Source organism: Rutidosis leptorrhynchoides, chromosome 3, assembly GCF_046630445.1.
Source record: "Rutidosis leptorrhynchoides isolate AG116_Rl617_1_P2 chromosome 3, CSIRO_AGI_Rlap_v1, whole genome shotgun sequence".
Classification (NCBI taxonomy): Eukaryota; Viridiplantae; Streptophyta; class Magnoliopsida; order Asterales; family Asteraceae; genus Rutidosis; species Rutidosis leptorrhynchoides.
Window position 1 is genome coordinate 452,837,173 of NC_092335.1, and position 15,750 is coordinate 452,852,922.

Below are 15,750 nucleotides of genomic sequence, written 5' to 3' on the forward strand. Positions count from 1 at the left end.
TCTTTCGCTGTGCATTTGCTCATATTACATGGAGTCGCTCATGGCATATAGAGGTCAGAACCTCGTAATGGGACCAACTGTTGAAGACTTCGTCCAGATGGATTAGGACGGGGCACTTCAGGTTGGGCCATGGAAGTCCATTAAGGTGTTAAGTCCAATAAGGTAACTAGTAAGCCTTAGTAAACACTTAAGTATAATTAAGGAACCATAAAACTAAGTAATTGCCATTAATAAGTAATAATTACTTTTACGTAGCCATAATATCCCAATTATGGCAAAAGTTTAACGTGTACCAAGTTCGTAGCTCGCTTTAATCAATAAGTGACACTAACGGTCGTAAATGCAATCAAGGATCACGTTAAGTAACTAAGTACCTAAAAACACTTTGTAAGGCATTAACGAATGTAATTAACATAACTAATGATCCCAGAATATAATCTATCTCAGTACGCACAAGTACGCAGTTTCGTGAAAGAAATAAACATAATTAAAAGTCGAAAAAGTCGGGTCGTTACATTACCCACACGTTAAAGAAAATTTCGTCCCAAAATTTAAGCTGAGGTAGATGGTGGAGTCGGTAAAAGGTGAGGATACTTCTGCATCATTTGATCCTCTTGTTCATAGGTAAACTCAGGTCCTCGTTTGGCATTCCAACGGACTCAGACAATCGGAATCTTGTTACATTTCAAGGTCTTGACGTCACGATCCATAATTTCAACAGGTTCTTCCACGAAGTGGAGTTTGTCATCAATCGTAAGTTCTTCTAGTAGTATGACAAGTTTCGATTCAGCAAGACACTTCTTCAGATTCGATACGTGAAAGGTAGGATGAACGGAGCTCAATTATATCGGAAGATACAAACGGTAAGCAACGGGTCCAATACGCTCCAAGATTTCAAAAGGACCAATGTATCGCGGATTTAACTTTTCACGCTTTCCGAAACGGATTACACCTTTCCAAGGTGCTACTTTCAACATCACGCGGTCGCCCACTTGGAATTCGAAATCTTTACGTTTAGGGTCGGCATAGCTCTTTTGACGATTACGGGCCGTCTTGAGCCTCGCTTGAATTTGAACAATCTTCTCGGTGGTTTCATGAACGAGTTCGGGTCCGGTGATTTGCTTCTGATGTTAAAGCGAAGGGGTACACAATAGTTATATTTTTACTACAAAATACTATTAAATACGATACAATTTTACACAAGTTATTTATTTATTTATAGAGTGGATATACCTAAACCTTGCTACAACACTTATAGGCAGTGTACCTAATCGTACAGTAGTGTACTTTTTAGTAAGTCCGTTTCGTTCCACAGGGATCTTAGCCAAGTTTAACGCTATATTTTTAAAAACTATATTTGTAAAAATATAAATATATATATATAAGTAGTATTATTATTATAAAAGGGGGTTTTTACCGTTTAATGACCGGTTTGTCGATTTTAAAACTTAAGTCGCAGTTAAAACCTAATGTAAAATAAATATAACTTAATTTTAAGCGTAAATTAAATAACGATAATGAAATTGCGATAAATAAAAATGCGATAAATAAAATGACGATAAATAAAATTGCGATAATTAAAAAGTACGATAATTAAAAGTGCATTTAAATAAAATGACAGTAAATAAAAGTGCGATAATTAAAAGTGCAATTAAATATGAAATAAAGGAATTATGCTTATTTAAACTTTGGTAATCATGATGTTTGACGTGTTGATTTTAGTTTATTACCATCGGTTAATTGTCCTTTGTCCTAGATTATTCAATATGTCCGTCTGGTTTTTGTCCATAACAGTCCATCAGTCATAAATATAAAGTGCGAGTGTCCTCGTCAAATTATCCTTATATCCGAAGTCAAATATTCCAACTAATTGGGGACTTAAACTATAATTACACCAATTTTCCTTGTATATAATTCACCCATGTTTTAATAAGTCCATAGACTATTAATCCATTCCCGTGTCCGGTTAAATGAACGATTATTAGTACTTATAAATATCTCGCCCATCGTGTCCGATTGAGTGTATATGGTTATTTATAGGTACGTCCAATTGTAAATCTTTATATTAAATTAACAAACTATCATTTAATTAAACAAATATAAAGCCCATTAATAACCCATAGTCTAATTTCCACAAGTGTCGTTCTTTTGTCCAAACCTCAATTATGGTACAAAGCTCAATTACCCTGTCTTTAATATTTAGCCCAGCATCACGATTACTTCGGCTTAAATAAGCATAATAATAACTTAGCTACGAGACATTAATTTAAAAAGGTTGAACATAACTTACAATGATTAATAATAGCGCAGCGTTACACGGACAGAATTTCGACTTACACCCTTACAACATTCGCTAACATACCCTTATTATTATTAAAATTAAAATTAAAATTAAAATTAAAATTAAAATTATAATATATATATATATATATATATATATAAATACGTTGAGAGATGAAGAAAGAAAAAGATGTGTTTTTGTTCGACCAAAACTGCGAAATTTATAGATGTGGCCAGCATATTGGGGCCATGCGATCGCATGGAATTTTCACTTCCAGGCCATGCGATCGCATGGCCTGCTTTTCCAGCTCACATTTTGTTGTTTTCTTCTTGCCGACGATTTTATAAATATATATAATATATATATAATTTTTAAGAATTATTTATATATTATATTATATTTATGTGCATAGTTAACTTGTAATTTTAGCTCTGTTGCGTCGAGTGTTGAGAGTTGACTCTGGTCCCGGTTCTGGATTTTTGAACGTCCTTTCGTACTATTTAATATCTTGTACTTTGCGTTTTGCGTCTTGTACTCTTGTAATTTTGAGACGTTTCTCATAAATAATTTGAACCACTTTGATTGTACATTATACTTTTGAGCTTTTTGGTCGTTTGCGTCTTCAATTCGTCGAATCTGCCTTTTGTCTTCACCTTTTATTATTTAAATGAATATTACTTGTAAATAGAACAATTGCAACCAAAAGCTTGTCTTTCTTGATGGATAATGCTATGAAATATATGTTCGTTTTTAGCATTATCAAATATTCCCACACTTGAGCGTTGCTTGTCTTCAAGCAATATAGTCTTGAAATAAAAATACTAGTATCACTTCTTTATTCTTCACACTTTGTACATCAGTGATTTCTATACTGCGGTATGAACAATGGTAGTAACGATGTGGTTACAGTCCCATATGACTATGAAAATTTAGATCCTTTAGAAAATTGGATCTTTATGAAAACATTTGATCTTTTGAAAATTCAATCTAGCTTTTACCCTAGATAAGTTTTCCGGAATAACTCTTCACCGGTGTTTGCAAAATGTTTTTGTGGGTTTGGTGGGTTTGGTGGGTTTCAGATTTGAAAATTTTAGCTCAAAACTTATGGTTTTGTGTCACCCACTTGCTAACCTTTTATTAGGAAAGCAACACGTCCAGTATACTTGCTCCGTATATTACCTTTTGGTAAACTACCGTCCGGTTGTAAAGGAAAGCGTTGAACAAACAACTGTTAAGGCAATGTCCCCTGACATGCTTTTAATTATGGTCTATATCATGTCGGATGCAATTACTATCCTTTGTAGGAGCAATAGTAAAGATCACCCTATAGTTTTTCGGTCTGGCACAAGGTCCTGTCTTCGACCATGCTATGCAACCACCGTTCTTACGGTTGACACCCGATTTGGTTCAGGTGACCTAATTAATTTCAGATGAATTCTTAGGATTTTACATTCAATGGTAATGAACACATTGAAAATGGGTTTTCAGAAAACAAATCGGTTTGTAATTTTGATCAAAATATTTTCTCGTTCAAGCTCGAGTTTAGATATCATCGAATTCCATGAGTTTGTAATTCTCAATCTTTAAGGTCAATCTCGAGGATTGAGTAATATCAGGCTTAAAAGCTGATTTTTGATCTTTTAAGGAGATTATCCTTTCTGGGGATCTGATTCATTAGTCTTATCAAGCTAATTTTCATGGCGCCCTCCCCATTTTACGAGACAGATCTTCTCATGGTTAGGATAAGTCTGACCACTTGGCGACCCTGTTTGATGCTGAGGTCCGTGGATTTCCAGCTGATTTTTGAGAAAACTTTTCAAGGTTTTTTTGTAGACTCTACAACTGGTCTGGACGACAACTTCCTGACATAAATCAAGAAGTGCGTTTCTTTTTCAGAAGACTTTACTTCCTTTTAATGATGAAATTGATTCATCGTGTAGATCCATCTTTTCTTTCAAATATATTATAAGAAATTAGGTAAAACTGATAAAATTGTCCAAAACAAAAGTATCTTCAGTTATTTGTACAAAAATATGTGATATATGTTTTAAATAACTTGGTAAATTTTTCCCACACTTGGCTTTTATTTTCCTTTCTTTGCCTTTTTATTATCCTCTATTCCATTTTAAATGAATTCTAACATTTTGGGTTGTTTCTCAATTTATGTCCTTTCCGAGGTAACAATAATTTCGGTGTTAACACCTAGTTTTATCGTTCATAAATATGTATAAACATGATTTTGAATTCATTTAATTGAAAATTTTGAAAATTTTTACTAGAATTGGGTAGTCAGTATATAAGACTAGTGCTGTTCTTTATTATCAGAGAGCACTAGATTCTAATACAACTACTGCGTTACTAGTATTTTTAATGGTAACCAAGTGTATAAGTTAAAATTTTAAAAATCCGAAAAACTTTAATCCCTTACCACACTTAAGATCTTGCAATGCCCTCATTTGCAAGAAATCAGTAACAATTTAAATTATTGAGGGTGATTAGCGTAGAAAAATGATTAAATCTTACCAAAGTTTCCAAACATATTGGCGTTTGTTTGTTGAATGATAAATGGTGCACATCATTTGTTCATTCCGTCTTGTTGTTACATTACATTTGTTTTTCGTTTTGTCGTCAAAATTAGTAGCTTTTGCTGAACTTAATGCCAGTTTTTGAAAATGCGCTGTTTTACCCTGTTGTGTATATGAAATAAAATACATACAATACAAATATAAACATACATGGTAATTTGAAATGGGACTTAAAATCCCACTTTCAAATCAAATATGAAATATTAGTACAAAATAATAAAAATATTAAACATTACAATAAAAGTATCACAATATCATAGGTTTAAACATAAATAAATAGAAATAATAAAAAAAATAAAAATCATAGAAATCACCAACGGGAACTTTATCAATCTGGATAGGGGTTTCAGTTCATGTCGTCGGTCGGGTTCCATGGTTGGTGATAGGTGTACTGGTAGGCATGGTTAGGGTCGTAGAGAGTAAATGGTGGTCTCATCTCGGGCTGGTGTGGAGGATAGTAAGCGGGTCGGGTCGGTACGTAGTGATCCTGAGGTGATAGACGACTCATGATCTGACGCTGATGATAGTCCCATCTATCATGCTGTCGTTGCCTAAAATGCTTGTACTCATTCCGGGCTTGCCACTGCTCTAACCGAATAAATCTATCCTCGTTTGTCATTTCTACCTCATCTATACGCTGGTAGACGTCAGTCATAGCCTCCCTAATGACATCCCTAATGTCATCCGCTTCCTCCATTTCCTCATCTGAACCTCTCTTTACCTGTAGATGATTACCATCATAGGGTACTGCCTGGTTGCGTCTGCTCTTTAATACCTTAGCACCTTGATAGACCCTCAATCCTAAAGGCTCAATCTGTTCCCTACATACCAAAAGTGGACCCCCTTGATCCCTATCTACACCCAAATACTCTCCAATGAGAGTAACAAAAATACCTCCTCCTATTACTCCCCCTTCCTGTATTCCTTCCACCATCTTAGACAAATAAAAACCAACACAGTAAGGGATATTAACAAAGCCTCTTGGGTCTCGAATACACTTAAGGTAAAATAAATCATGTAAGGTCATTTCCTCCTTATTGTGACCTCTCTGTGTAATCGAGTTAGCCAAAAATCTATGAATTATACGAAGCTCGGCACTGTTAATATGTAAGTAGGAGTGTGTTCCTGCCCGCCCAAAAACATTATAATATGACATACGCCTCCAGAAGGCGTTAGCATCAAAATTCCTATCTACCCTTTCACCATGATAAATCAAGTTTGTATAATCGGGTAATAGTAATTCAGCGGGCGTATATATCTGTAAAGCCCTGGCCATGTCCAGCATGGACATCCTATACATCCTACGGCCAAGTATAAATCTAAGAAAACTTCTATCGTCTAACCTATCTACATCCGCATTTAACGCTATAGTACTCATAAGCTCAACGCACCATTCTTTATATACAGGCCTACGAATGGTGAATAAACGTTCCCAATAGGAAAAAGAAGAGCTGCCATACCTTTGGATCAAATGCTGTCTAACTGAGTTAGCTAGTTGGACCCTTTCCAAAGGCTCCCAATCGATTACCCTTGGCACTTCTACATTTTTCGGTACCTGTTTGAATTTGTTACTTTGATATGTTGGGTAATCTTTCCAGCTTCGATCAAATCTCAGATTAGGATGCAACTGTTCTTCATGAATCGTTGGGTGTTGTACTATTGGATGCATCGGAAATACTACGTAGGCATCAACATATTCTTGTTGTGGATCATAATAAGGTACGTGTTGATCAGGTTGTTGTTGTTATTCCTGTTGTTGCTCCGGTTCATATTGTGGTTCATATTACATTTCTGGTTCAGGTTCTGGAGCAGGTTGTCTAGATGATGATGATGCACCATCAATATCGGTATTTCTCTGCAAAACACATTAAACACAAAATTTGTGCATCCAAATATGCATTAGTTTTAGCAAAATAACAACTTGAAACAATTACAATAACATGTTTAATCAAAATTAAACTTATACACATTTTCACAATTTTAACAATTCTATACTTTTTCAAATAAGCATATATGAAAATGTTTACAAAGTACATAAGCATTCTACTCAAATAACATGTTAAAATAACCATTACTAGTAATTAAACAAGTTTCAAATGGCATTTACATCAATTTAATCATGTTCATGAATTTTAGACCTAAAAAGTCCACTTTAATTCTCAAAAATCATGTTTAGGATCAAAGTTTGGATCATTTAGCTACCTAAACATGTTACACTACTTAATTTAGCAATAATTCATGACAAAATTCGGCCATAACCTATTTATATCAAAAAGCCCCAAATTGCTCAAGAACATAAACCCTAGATTTCTAAAAATTTTAAAGTTTTTGGCTTCAAATCATGTTAAATAGCATCAATCTAGGTTATACATGCATAATATACTAACAATTTAACTCTAATTACACTAGAAATTGACAAAATCAAATTAGGCAAAATATTGGTAAATATCACAAAAATTAAGAAATTTAAGAGTTTAAGGGTGTAATTTTTACCTTCTTGTTGAAAAATCCGAACCTAGGCATGATTAGAGCGGATTGTAGGATGAAATTTGGTTGAATTTGGTAAAAAAAATGGTGATTTGAGGAGTGTATGTGTGTGTATGTTCGTGTATTGTGTGTGTGTGGAGTGGAGAAGACAGAACAGCTCGTGGCCTTTTTGTTCCTGACCTGATTTTGGTCCCCATGAGATCGCATGGATATACAGGCCAAACCCCATGCGATCGCATGGGGTCCTGGTATTATTTTTTTTAATAAAAACCTTATACTTTTAAAACATAAATCAATAAATTTAAAATTTTGTTTCTTTTTAGAATGAGGGCATTTCGGATCGTTGTCCTAGTCCGTCTCTCAACAAAGTTTTAAAATTTTGTCACTTTTAAGCACGGTTTTAAAAGCAAAGATTTTTGGGTTTTTTAAATGTTTTTGGCATACTTTAATTCAATAAGATTAAAAATAATGATAATAAAAGTTCTCGTCCATCCCTTGGGTAAAGCAATTTCGGTTCAATGATCTAGTTTTCAACTCACGACGAATTTTAAAAATCATATTTTTAACTTAGTGAAATAAAGTAAATTTTTGTTTTTAAATTCACACCAAACTTTAATTTAAAATGCATAAAATTAAAAATTCATATTATTAATATTTTAAAAATTCATACCAAATTTATATTATATTTTTGTTTTTATACATACAAACTTATATTAAAAACATTAATTTTTTAAATATTTACAAACTTAATTATATTGATTTTAAAAAGTTTACAATAATAATTTAATATTTATATATTAAATTTAAAAACATGGTAAAAAAATAAAATTAAAAATCTTTTTGGTCTTTTATCCCACTTTAATCAATCAAATATTATCAAAAATATACGCCCCTCTTTTCGGTAAAGTAATTTCGGTTCAACGACCTAGTTTTACTCCTGACGAATTTTTGAAATATTTTGGGTTGATTGATTAAAGATATTTATACCTTAAGAATAAACGGTAAATTTCGCAGTGATGTAATAAATTTTTGTATGATATCAATAATTTCGGTTACGCATACCTAATTTTATTGAATACCAATTTAATACTTTATAGCGAACGATTCAGCGTTTATTATCAAAAGGTTAAAAGCAATAAAAATAAAAATAAAAATAAAAAATGTACATACTTACCTGTGAGAAAGAATTCTCAGAGACCTGCTTTAGCCGACTCATAGGAGAGTCGTATGATTTGGTTCTCCATAGCTACGTAAGCATAACCTCGAATCTTCAATATCTTTTCTTCTAAACATATGAACGGTCCTTCTCTGCATAGAGTAACAAATTCTGTATTTGAATATGTTTGATTATTTGAACATTTACCTTCGTGTGACCATTTTCCGTATTTATAACATCTTTTAAGGTGTCGTGCTCTTCTTTTTGTTGCGGATTTTGATTTTCCTTTACCAAAATATATCTTATGATGATCTTTTCTAAGTTCTTTTCTTACTCCGTCCATTTTTTCTCTTATGAATGATACCAGTTCACTCGGAAGTGTGTCATTATTACGTTTAGTAATCATAGCATATAGCATTAGACCATGGTTCAGATCAAAGGAATTCTTCATCTCGTAAAACCTAAAAAAATAAAAATTCAGAATGGGGGGAGAAGACTAGTTCTTTAGGGTCTGCTAGGGAAAGACCATTCGAATTCCATTCTCGAAAACTACACGAAAACAGAATAACTAACTCTAACAGAAATATATATTACCCTAAAAATATTCGAACCTTCCCACACTTAGTTAGTTGTGGTGTCGAAATTGTGATTAACTTCATCTTCAACTTCCATTAGATTATCTATGTAATGTTTAACTCTGTAACCATTAACCTTAAATTCAACCCCATTTGAATTTATTAACTCCACTGTTCCGTATGGGAAAACTCTTTTGACTATGAATGGTCCAGACCATCTTGATTTCAATTTTCCAGGAAATAGCTTGAATCGTGAATTGAAAAGAAGAACTCTGTCTCCTTCTTTAAATTCTTTTGAACTTCTGATTCTTTTATCATGCCATTTCTTCGTTTTTTCCTTATAGATTAACGAATTTTCGTATGCTTCATGTTTTAATTCTTCTAATTCGTTTAGTTGGCTTAACCGTAGACGTCCGGCTTCATGTAAATCAAGATTACATGTCTTCAAAGCCCAAAATGCTTTGTGTTCAATTTCTACTGGAAGGTGACATGCTTTTCCGTAAACGAGTCTAAAATGTGTGGTTCCAATTGGAGTTTTGTAGGCTGTTCTAAAAGCCCAAAGTGCATCCTCTAATTTCATGGACCATTCCTTCGGATTTGATCCTACGGTTTTCTCTAGAATACATTTTAAAGCTCAGTTGGTATTTTCAACTTGTCCACTTGTTTGTGGATGATAAGCGGTTGAGATTTTATGAGTTAGTCCATATCTTTTGAGAACTTTCTCAAATTAATTATTACAAAAATGAGTACCCCGATCACTTATTAAAGCTTTCGGTGTTCCATACCTAGCAAAAAGACATTTTAAAAAGTTGACTACAACTGGTGCATCGTTAGTTGGGAGAGCTTGTGCTTCCGCCCATTTAGATACATAATCAATGGCAACGAGAATGTAGAGATTATTATGAGATTTTGGAAATGCACCCATAAAGTCAATACCCCAAATGTCAAATACTTCACATACTTGAATGACATTTTGTGGCATTTCATCACGTTGACTTATTTTTCCGGCCCTTTGACAAGCATCATAGGATTTGCAAAGAAGGTGTGCATCTTTAAAAATTGTAGGCCAATAGAATCCATCATCGTAAACTTTTCTTGCTGTGAGTTGAGGCCCATAATGCCCTCCTGTTGGTCCTGTGTGACAATGGTTTAAGATTTGACTAGCTTCATCTCCGAATACACATCGGCATATTATTCCATCGGGACAACTTTTAAACAAATGTGGATCTTCCCAGAAATAGTGTTTTATATCACTAAAGAATTTCTTTCGTTTTTGGTACGACAACCCTTTTTCAAGGTATCCACATACTAAGTAGTTTGCATAGTCTGCAAACCATGAAATTTCACTATAATCTATCTTCAATAGATATTCATCAGGAAAGTTATCTTGTATGGCCGATTCATTTAGAACTTCTAATTTGGGATTTTCAAGACGAGAAAGATGATCAGCGGCGAGATTTTCTGCTCCCTTTTTATCTCGGATTTCAATATCGAACTCTTGTAAGAGTAAGATCCAACGGATTAATCTTGGTTTGGTATCTTGTTTTGAAAGTAGGTATCTAAGAGCAGAATGGTCGGTATAGACCACCGTTTTAGCTAGAACGAGATATGAACAAAATTTGTCAAAAGCAAAGATGATAGCAAGGAGTTCTTTTATAGTAGTTGTGTAATTTGTTTGTGCTCCTTGTAATGTCTTACTAGCATAATAAATAGGTTGAAATCGTTTTTCAATCCTTTGTCCTAACACGGCTCCCATTGCAAAGTCACTTGCATCGCACATAAGTTCAAACGGTAGATTTCAATTTGGAGTTATCATGATCGGCGCATTAGTAAGTTTTTCTTTAAGAATATTAAAATATTTGATGCATTAATCTGAAAAGATGAATGGACATCCTTTTCTAGGAGTTTATTCATAGGAGTGGCAATTTTAGAAAAATCTTTTATGAAACGTCGGTAAAAACCGGCATGACCTAGAAAACTCCTAACTCCTCTAACATTATTGGGATGTGGAAGTTTAGCAATTACATCTACTTTAGCTCTATCCACTTCAATTCCTTCTTTTGAAATTTTATGACCAAGAACGATGCCTTCTTTAACCATGAAATGTCATTTCTCCCAATTAAGAACTAGATTTGATTGTTCGCATCTAATAAGCATTCGTTCAAGATTAACTAGACATGTTTCAAAAGTATTACCGAAGACTGAAAAGTCATCCATGAAAACTTCCATGCATTCTTCCATCATGTCGTGAAAAATTGCCATCATGCACCTTTGAAAGGTTGCAGGGGCGTTCCAAAGTCCAAATGGCATGCGTTTGTAAGCAAAAGTACCAAAAGGGCACGTGAATGTGGTTTTCTCTTGGTCCTCGGGTGCTATTGGAATTTGAAAATATCCGGAGAAACCATAAAGAAAACAATAGTAACTATTTCCGGCTAATCTTTCCAACATTTGATCAATGAAAGGTAAGGGAAAGTGATCTTTTCTGGTGGCGTCATTTAATTTTCTATAATCAATACAAACACGCCATCCTGTTACAGTCCTAGTAGGAATAAGCTCATTTTTCTCATTTGTGATGACAGTTATGCCACCCTTCTTAGGTACGCATTGAACTGGGCTTACCCATAGACTATTAGAGATTGGATAAATTAAACCTGCATCTAGCAGTTTAATAATTTCTTTTTTAACAACATCTTGCATATTAGAATTTAGTCTTCGTTTGCGTTGCACATACGTTTTATGACCTTCTTCCATAAGGATTTTATATGTGCAATACGAAGGACTTATGCCTTTAATGTCATGAATCTTCCATGCAATAGCTGGTTTATGAGCTTTTAGCACAGAAATGAGTTGAGATTTTTCATTTTTAGTAAGAGAAGACGATATTATTACAGGTAATTCAGATTCACCATGTAAATAAGCATATTCCAAATGGTTTGGAAGTGGCTTTAACTCTAATGTCGGTGGTTCTTCTATCGATGATTTATATCGATATCTGTCTTCTTCTTTTAGCATTTGAATTTCTTCCGTTGTTGGTTCATATCCATTAGCCATAAGTGTAGCTAACATTTCAGCTTCATCAATTGGTTCGGTTCCTTCTCCCAAAGAACATTCTCCTGTTCCTTGTAATTCTGGAAATTCTTCTAACAATTCTGCATGTGAATCTATAGTTTGAATATAATAACATGTATCATCTACATATTACGGTTGTTGCATTGCTCTATCAACTGAAAAGGTAACACTCTCGTCCTCTATACTTAGGGTCAGTTTCTTACCAAACACGTCTATTATTGCTTTAGCCGTGTTTATGAATGGTCTTCCTAATATGAGAGGAACTCGAGAATCTTCTTCCATGTCTAGAATAAGAAAATCTACTGGAAATACTAAAGTGCCAACTTTAACTAGCATGTTCTCCATTATCCCTCTAGGATATTTTACTGATCGATCAGCTAGTTGTATGCTTATTCGTGTTGGTTTCAATTCTCCAAGGTCTAGTTTAGCGTATAGTGAATACGGCATTAAATTTATACTAGCACCTAAGTCTGCCAATGCTTCTATTGAACTAAGACTACCCAGAAAACATGGAATTGTGAAACTTCCTGGATCTGATAATTTTTCTGGTATCTTATTCAATAGCACTGCAGAACAATTAGCATTCATAGTAACAGCCGAGAGTTCTTCCATTTTCTTTCTATTTGTGATTAGATCTTTCAAGAATTTAGCATATCTTGGCATTCCTGATATCACATCAATGAAAGGAAGATTTACATTTATTTGTTTAAACATATCTAAGAATTTGGATTGCTCGGCTTCAAGTCTCTCTTTTCTCATTTTACTCGGGTAAGGAAGTGGTGGTTGGTATGGTTTAACGTAAGGTTTTGCCTTAACTGTGTTATCTTCATTAACCTTTTCAACTACCGGTTCTGTTTCCTTATCTTGCTCAGATTGTGGTTCTTGTGGAGTAGGAATAGCGTCATCAGAAATTACAGGTATTTCAGGTGGTTTAAGTGTAATACCACTTCTTGTGGTAATGGCTTTAGCTGTTTCATTCTCGAGGTTAGCATTTGTATCACTAGGTAGACTTCCCGGTTTTCTTTCACCTATTAACCTTGCTAGGTTACTTACTTTTTGTTCCAAATTTTGAATAGAAGCTTGTTGATTTCTAAATGCTTGAGCATTTTGTTCATTGGTTTGTTTCTGAGATGTGAAAAACTGCATTTGAGATTCAACTAGCTTCGACATCATATCTTCTAAATTTGGCTTTTTATCATCGGTTTGTGGTGGTTTGTTTTGAAAAATTGGTCTTTGCTGATTGTAAGTATTATTGGATACTTGTTGATTGCTAGGACCTTATTGGTTGTTGTATGGAACATTTTGGTTATAATTCTGATTTTGATTGTAAATGGACTTGGCGGTTGATAATTATTTTAATAATTATTTCTAGGCCTTTGGTTCATGTATGAAACATTCTCTCTTTGTTCCATTGTTTGTTCAATACTGAGACAATCTTTTGTTAAATGTGGTCCTCCACACTGCTCACAACTAATTCGTATTGAGTGGATATCTTTAGTCATCTTTTTCATTCGTCTCTCGACAGCATCTATCTTTGCAGAAATGGAATCAAAGTCATGGCTAGAATCGGCTCTAGCTGCTTTAGATGATCTAACGATATCTTTTTCTTGATGCCACTCATGTGAGTGGGAAGCAGTGTTATCAATAATTTTGTAAGCGTCAGTTGCGGTTTTCTTCATAATGGAACCACCAGCTGCTATATCGATGTCTTTTCGTGTAGTGATGTCGCATCCTTGGTAGAATATTTGTACTATTTGATAAGTGTCTAAACCATGTTGCGGACATCCTCTCAATAACTTTCCAAATCTTGTCCACGCTTCATATAGAGTTTCATTTGGCTTTTTCGTGAACGTAACAATTTCTCCTTGAAGTTTCACGGCTTTAGATGCCGGAAAGAATTGTTTAAGAAATTTTTCAACTAAAACATCCCATGTATCAATCGCCCCTTCAGGTAACGATTCTAACCAATTTTTGGCTTCTCCTTTTAAAGTCCAAGGAAATAACATGAGATATATATGTTCATCCTCCGCTTCTCTTATTTTAAATAGAGTACAGATCCTATTAAAGGTACGAAGATGTTCATTTGGATCTTCCTTCGGCGCACCACTAAATTGGCATTGATTAGTTACTATATGTAGGATTTGTCCTTTGATTTCATAATCTGGCGCATTAATGTCAGGTTGAGTAATTGCGTGACCTTGGCCAGTGCGTTTAGCTCTCATGAGGTTCCAGATTTTCCATGATTGAATTTGTTAAATCTGAATCACTAGGGGATTCTGATTTAATGGGTTGTTCCTCGACAATCTCTGTTTAAATAATTGGTTGTTCCGGAGGAAAGATTAATGGTTCAGGATCTCTGAATTGTTCCTGAATATCCTCCGGATTCTCAATTGTGAGGTCGGGTTCAAAAAATGGATTATCGAAAATTTGAATTGGAGTACTTGGTCGACTGGATGACGATTCTAAAGAAAAATCAACGGCGACAATATTGGCTAGATGTCTTGATCGAGTTACAGGTGGTGAACGTATGAAAGGTGGTGAACGTTTTGCTCGGTGCATTCACTGAATATCCTATTTGTTATAAAAGATAAAAATTATATAAGTTATCAAATTAATAGACTTTTCTGATTTTTGCCCACGTTTCGAATAGCCAATAGATGCAGCAGGTAGCCAGGACCCTTTAAATCGGAAGCCCACAACTCGCCACTAACAAATCCAACTATTACTACGAACCAGAAAATTTTAGATGTCTATCATTTTAACCACTTAAAATAATTTTTCGTCGAAATTTAAAGAAATTTTAGAGAAGAAATAGAAAATTCTATGTCCTAAAAACTAGAGCGTCGATGAAAAAGAAAAAGTGCGTCGAAAAACGTCGAAAAATAAAAGGTCGAAAAATAATAAAAAGAACGTAGCGCGTCGAAACTTAAAAGTCTAAAAACTAAGAATTAAAAGTTGCATCTAAAGGTATTAAAGCTTAAAGAAATTCTATATCCAAAACGGCAATAACTTAAAAAGTACTAAAATTTATAAAACGGCGTCGCAAAATTCTAAAGCACCTAAATCTTAGTCTAAAGAAAAAGTACTTAAGGGATTTTACGTCAAAGCCTAAAAGTCTAGAAATAAAAATAACTATGGCAAAAACTATGACTTAAAACTAAATACGAATGAAAAATACAAATATTACGCTAAAACAAATAAAAAGTTACAAAATATAAAAATAAACTTAAAGTTGTAAAAAGTAGAATTTTTATAAAAATATTATTTTTATATTATTTATTTATAAAAGTATTAATTTTATAATTTATTAAAACTAATTAAAATTAGAAATACAAATTAAATCTAAAAATTAAAATTAATATTAGAAATTAATTAATTAATAAACCCTAATTAGGGTTAATAATATTAATTAAAATTAAATTAAACCCTAAACTGGTCGGACTAGTATACCAGACCAGTCAAATCACCTCATGCGATCGCATGAGGTGTTAGTTGGTTTCCCATGCGATCGCATGGATTCGGGTATCAGGCCAGGATATGGGCTGCTACAGTACCAGGCCGAGAACTTTTACTTATTATTATTATTATTATTTTTTC